Raw genomic sequence first — 6334 nt, forward strand, 5'->3', positions numbered from 1 at the left:
ATTTAGGTTATGGAAAAAAGGAAAAGATTACAGTTTCATGCTTTAAGGATAAGTGGGGTCTGATGAAGTTCATAAATACAGACATACAGGCAAGACAGGAACTGGTAATTCATTATTAACCAGAAAGGATGCAAAATGAATTTCTAAAATCTGTTACTAAACCAATTATTATCAGCTGTTTTAATTTTGCCAGATTTGTTGTCTTTGTTCATGCTATTTGTTTAATCTCTTTGTATGGGTGATGTTGCAGATTTCCAGATTTTCCCATTCTTTTTTTTTTAGTTCATTTTCGATAGTTCCTTTTTTGATTCTGTTTTTTTTAGATGTTCTATCTATAAAAAAAAGCTCTATCTCCTATAACTTTTCCATTGTGTTGCTTTGTCCTTTCAATGTGTTCTACATAGATAATCTGTAGCTTTCTCTCAGTACCATGTAATAGCTACTGTTTCTATTCCTGTGCTGATACCCAGCACAAGACCCGTGTATGACAGTAAGCTCTCAAAATGGAGCTTAAGTGTGGTTTAACTATTGCATAAGCCTTGGTATTTAGGTATTTAGCAGAGTTAGTCTGCTAAAGGTGTCCCTTTCCTTGCATATGATTTACTGTAGCTGGATAATTCAGCCACAGTCTCTGCTCTTCCCTGTGAGGTACAAAACGGTGGTCTAAAATTCCCTTTTTCAAATGTGGATTTTTTTTTCCCCATTAAATCAGCCTGTGCATTTTGTTTACCAAGAAGGCAGAATTTCAGTAAAGACTTGTTGGGCTGGTAAACAGGTGGTGCTAGTCACCTGGTGGTATGTTATACCTGCTTTGCAACTGCTGCTTATAGGAGGGATGGTGCAAGTGAGGAAAAACTGCCTGGGCAGACTGCAGTCCTCCTGTGTTGCTTGCTCTGGGGCTTTGAGGAAAACCAGGTGGTTACATGTATCTTGCAGACAGTGAGTAACTATTTCTACTCTGTATAGTTGGAGCCTTGGAGCTGTGGTGCTTCTGTTAGGCCACCTCTCGACCCCTGTCCAGTCAGTGGCTGTACTGAGTGGAGGGGCTGTTTTTCTTGTTCACCATCGTCTGACATGGTGCTGCTGTTCTCACGCTATGTCCATTCACGCACACGGAGTTTACTGTTAAATACTCAGTAGGATTAATGGTTAGCTGTCTATTGAGAATGCTGACAGGACTTCTTTAGAGTTCATCTAACTGATGAAGAGGAAATGTTATTTTCTTTTTAAATACAGTAAAGAGTTATTGTGTAACAGATAATGCTTATTAGTATGTTCAGAGCCACTTAGATTCACTGTATCACACCCCATTTTAAAAACAACTTAGGCAAGCACAGGCCTATTGCACCTGTTTACAGTTACTATCAAACTAGACTCTAAATGACATTGGGTTATAGTGGAGGCAGGTAGATCATAATTGGCTTTATAATTGACATCTTAGTTGATAACAAAACTTTTGTCTTCCTTCTTGTAATTAAACTATTTGCAAGTTATAAACCATAAGAAAGAAATGCCTCCTAAAAAAGTGGGACTGTAATGCACTGAGAATTGGCTTCAATTCCCAAAGAAATAGTGCCATTACTATTAATATGGTTATTGCTCAACATTTTTTTTTAAATGATGCCCTATGAGTGTATACCTGCTACTTGTTTCAGATTGCTGACACTGTTGTTTATTATCAATGATAGAAAACCATCTTTGATTTCACAGAAATCCCGATTTAGGTGATGTCAGTATCTGCTGAATAGAGTTGAAATAGGAGAGATATCCCAAAATGAAAGCAGAACAAAACACAAAAATTCCCAGCCACACTCTTTATTTAGATTGCAATTAAATGTTTGAAGTGCATTAGTAGGGAGTAGGTGTTAGTTTGTAAATTGATGTGTGCATTTCATGGAGTTTAGATTTTACTACTCATAGGTTTGAGACAGGAATAAAAGTCACCAGATGCTCCCCTGGGAGGCTAGCCAAGGTGCTCTTAGGCTACTGAAAGGCAGCAGAATGCTTTGATGAGATATTTGAATGAAGATTTTTTTTCTCTCCTGCATGTATGCTGAGTGTGTTGCAAGGGAAAAAAATAGCAAAGCATATATTTGATAAAAGGAGACTGCAGCTGGCTGTTGATTACACTGCTATTATTGGTCAATAAGATACTCAAAACAAGTATTGTTACTGATGAATTTAATTCTTCCTCCTGTTAAAGTGTTATCCTCCAAACCTTTTAACTGTTATAAATGCTGTTTTTGTTCAAAGTGATGTAACAAGTCTTTAAAGGCAACTGTTTCTGTCCACCAGTGGCTTACAAACCATTCATATAGCTGATACGATGTGGTTAGCTGTTAAGTATTACCTGCCATAGTGATACAGATATAAACATGGGTCTATACAGTTGAACTCTAAGCCTGTACCTGAAGTTCCTAAACTAGGAGTCCAGCATCAGCAGCCTCCTTCCACCATCAGTGGAAGAGGGGGCATCTCCAGGGGGTGATACAGATCTTAGGGGGGGCTAAGTTAGCCTCTAGATACCCACCTATCTTTATTGACTATAGAAAGAAAATGTGGTCCTCGCAGACATACCTTGGCAGGTGCCTAAAATTTGGTGGGATGAATCTTAACATAGAGTTCAAATAGTCCTAAGAAGCTTTAAGATATAAATACCTGAGGAAATAATTTCAAAAATTAATTTTTTGGGGGGACGTAATTAAAGTGTCCATCCTATAAGCATTTATTCATCACTTATTTTGAAATCTTCTACAAATTAAAATGTACATAACAGTTTCAAATTCAGAAAATTAATCTGGATTTTTTTTTTTAACTTGTCAAACCTACCCACAGATTGCTGGGACATCGCCTGCAATGCATTCTTTAACTATTAAATTAGATCTTCATTTTTAAAATCCAGCTAGCAGTGCAAGTGTACTGTTAACATCATGGAACATTCCCAGATTTTTGAAGCCTAAGACTGACAGATTTTGAAACATCTGTTGAATTCTTTTATTCACAGTCTCCTGATTTTTTTTTTTTTTTTTCATCTGCCTGTGGCAGAATATCTTAGGACATGCTCACATGAAATTTTATTCAGCATAGGCGTATAAGATTATAAGATTAGTCAGGTTGGAAGGGACCTCAGGAGGTCTCTAGGCCAACCTCCTCCTCAAAACAAGGTTCAATCATGACATCAGACCAGATTGGCCAGGGCTTTATCCAGTCTGGTTTTGAAAATCTCCAAGGACAGAGACTGCACAACCTCCCCAAGCAACCTGTTCTGCTGCTTGACTGTCCTCATGGTGAAAACAGTGCTACTGTAGTATGTAACAAAACTAAAAAAGGCACTTTAAAAACAAGAAAAAAGGTATAAGGATAAATAATTATTTGAGTTTATCTTCTCTGGTGTAAGTGCAGACTCTAACCTTATTTAATGTAGCGCACGTTCATTTTTAAAAAAAGCATGCCTTGACTAAGTGTCACAGCAGAAAGCAGCCAGGAGGCTGTCATCTCCACATTACTCTTTGTGTTAGCTTAAGGCTACAGCTGCCTTGTAAATCATAGTCTTCTCCCAACAAGGTTTGGTGCATTCGCACAGTGGATGTAACCCATTAAGCACTCTGAGTCCAGAGCGCTGATATCACAGCTCTGCCCAAATGTGCTCATGAGAATAGAGATTTAGTGAGAAACATTCTGCAGGAGAGCAGTAGAGCACTATAGCAAATAACTCAGTAGGCAGAAAGTTTATTATGTATTATACACTTAGGCTGCTGATACGGTTAGTGCTTGTACTTAGTGTTTGTGCCAGCTACATTTTAAATGCAGATAAACAGGAGTTTGGAACAGCCTGAGATGTTGTTTTCAATGTCTATTGTGGAGAGAGCCATGAACGTTCCCAGTAAAGTGCTCTAAAAGCTTCAGCTGATAAATGGTTCTTCCATGACCCTCATATACAGATGGCTAGCTTTCTTCTTAAAGTTCAAACTAGCTTAATTTTTTTAAAGACTGAGACTTTCTGAAGCTGTCTTTGCACACTGGATGTTTAAAATCAAAACAGCACCAGACAAAAAGAAACCAATGCCAAATTAACATATATATGTGTGTGTGTGTATGTATGTGTGTGTATATATATATATATGCATGCAGGTGATGTGCTCTGGTGTGGCATAGCATTTGAATGGCCTGCTAAGCAGCCAGATGTCCTTTAATTACACATCATCACAGACCTTACTACAGCTGCTTATGTAGTTGGCCTTTATTGGGAGTTTACAGTACTGTTGTTACTTAGCAAACCTCTCATTATCAACTACGTGAAGACCAGGCACTATTAGTTCAGAAAAATTAAGATTCTCCAAAGGCCATTTTGGTCTTACAGTGCAGGCGTTCATTAACATTCACAAATGTGAAGGGTAATCACCTGGAGAAGGAGGATTATTTCAGTCTTTTTGCCACATGTGCTTTGGTGTATGTGTCAAGAGTGGTTTATCGAAGTTGTCATGCATAACTATCTCCTTGAATCTGAAGAGATAGGGACCAGTTAGGTTAACCTCCATAGCTGTCTGGCCAGGCCTGGAGCATGATGGTTCCTCTGTACTTCCAGGTCTCCAGCTGCACCACAGGAAAGAGAAGTCCAAAAAAGATGAAAATGAAGCAACATGTCAGATTGACAACCTGTGCGGATTTAACTGAGAGCAGATAACTACAGTTGTAGGCAGAAAAAAGGGTGAGAAACTAGAACAACTGCACCTAATCAACATTCAAGTGTTATGAGATAGCTGGTGTTGCTTAGTGAGCAACTAGTATTGCAGGGGTCCCCTCACTCTGTCTGAGGCTGTAGCATGACTTTTGGCAGCAGTATAAGGAATTGCCACTCCTGGCTGCATCAAAGTCCAGTACTCTCAGACCAGTTTCTTTTAGATATTCCACACATGCAGGGTGTAATGTTTCATAACAGATTTACTTCTTTGATGATATTTGACTTTACACAGGATTTTGATTTAGCAGAGTGATACAGCAATATACTGAAATCACAATACAAGTGTAAATTGCGAGTAGCAGAATATAGCAATTGAAATATATAGTTGAGTCAAAATACAAATGTGATTCCCATTACTGGTATTCACAATATGCTCACTGTCACAACGCTGGGCATTCCCCATCCCCAATAGGAAGGAATATGTGCTTGAAACCAGCTCACACCCACTCCACAAAATTCTTTTGTTAGTTGAGATTTTACACTCCGTGTTGGGCTGAAGTATGTATGCACCCCCATACCAGTCTGGCTAATTCAGGGAGACATTCACACTCTTCTGATGAACTCAAGGAAAAAGACTTACACAATCAGTTAATCCATTTAACTGTGATAGTTGATCACTCGACTGATACAGCCCCTTGTCTAAAATAAAGACCCCTTTGTCAGGTCCCCTTTGTGTTGAGATAAATTCAAATTTCTTTGCAAGAGCTGTGGTCAGTCGAACCCTGAATTCCTTACTGAGTTTCCTGGACACATAGCCCTTGTGTGCATCCTCTGAGCCTTCTTGCAATGTACAGATTGATTGGCCAGGAATAAGCTGCTCCTTGATTCTCTCAGGCTCCCTTCTGAATTTGGCTGCAGCGCTGCCTGGCGAGAGGGCCCTTGCCTCTGCTCTCCCGGACTGAGGCCCCGCTTGTTTGGGCCTGGAGCGGCCTGTGACCGCTGCTGCTGCGAGGGTTTGCAGAGCGCTTCCCTTCCTGAGGCTCTGGCGCACTCCGGCCTGGGGCGTTTGCTGTTGAGTACAGTAAAGGGTATTTTGGTTCTTCTCGTTGCCGGCGTGTTGCTAGAGGAGCCTGCTGACCTGTCGCTGAAAGGAATGAGGATTCCCGCCGGGATTCAGCACTGAAACGACAGAGTCGCAGAAGGGCCGAGGTCGGAAGGGGCCTCGGGAGATGCTCTGGGCCAGGGCCCTGTCAAAGCAGGCTCGCGCAGAGCAGGTTGCTCAGGGCCGTGTCCAGCCGGCGTTTGAGCATCTCCGAGGATGGAGACGCCAGCACCTCTCCGGGCACTGACGGGCCCTGAGCAGCCTGTGCCGCGGCAGGGCTGCCAGCGCTGGCCTGAACCCGGACCCCACCTGCGGCCTGACTTCCTGGCCCCACCTCGGCCCTGCCGCATCAGCTCGAACTTCCCTGGCGATCCGGGCTGCCAGCTGAGCTTGGCTGCCACCGCCGGGACTGCCCTGCTCCCTCGCTCGCGTACGGTGGGGCTGGGCCTTGGCTGTCAAGGCCCCTGCCCTGGCGGCCACATCTCCGCCTGTCGCGTGCAGGGAGGGAAGAGAGGCCCCTCCTTGTCTTGGTAATTCATGTTTGCCTGCCA

Source organism: Apteryx mantelli, chromosome 1 (assembly GCF_036417845.1).
Source record: "Apteryx mantelli isolate bAptMan1 chromosome 1, bAptMan1.hap1, whole genome shotgun sequence".
Taxonomy (NCBI): domain Eukaryota; kingdom Metazoa; phylum Chordata; class Aves; order Apterygiformes; family Apterygidae; genus Apteryx; species Apteryx mantelli.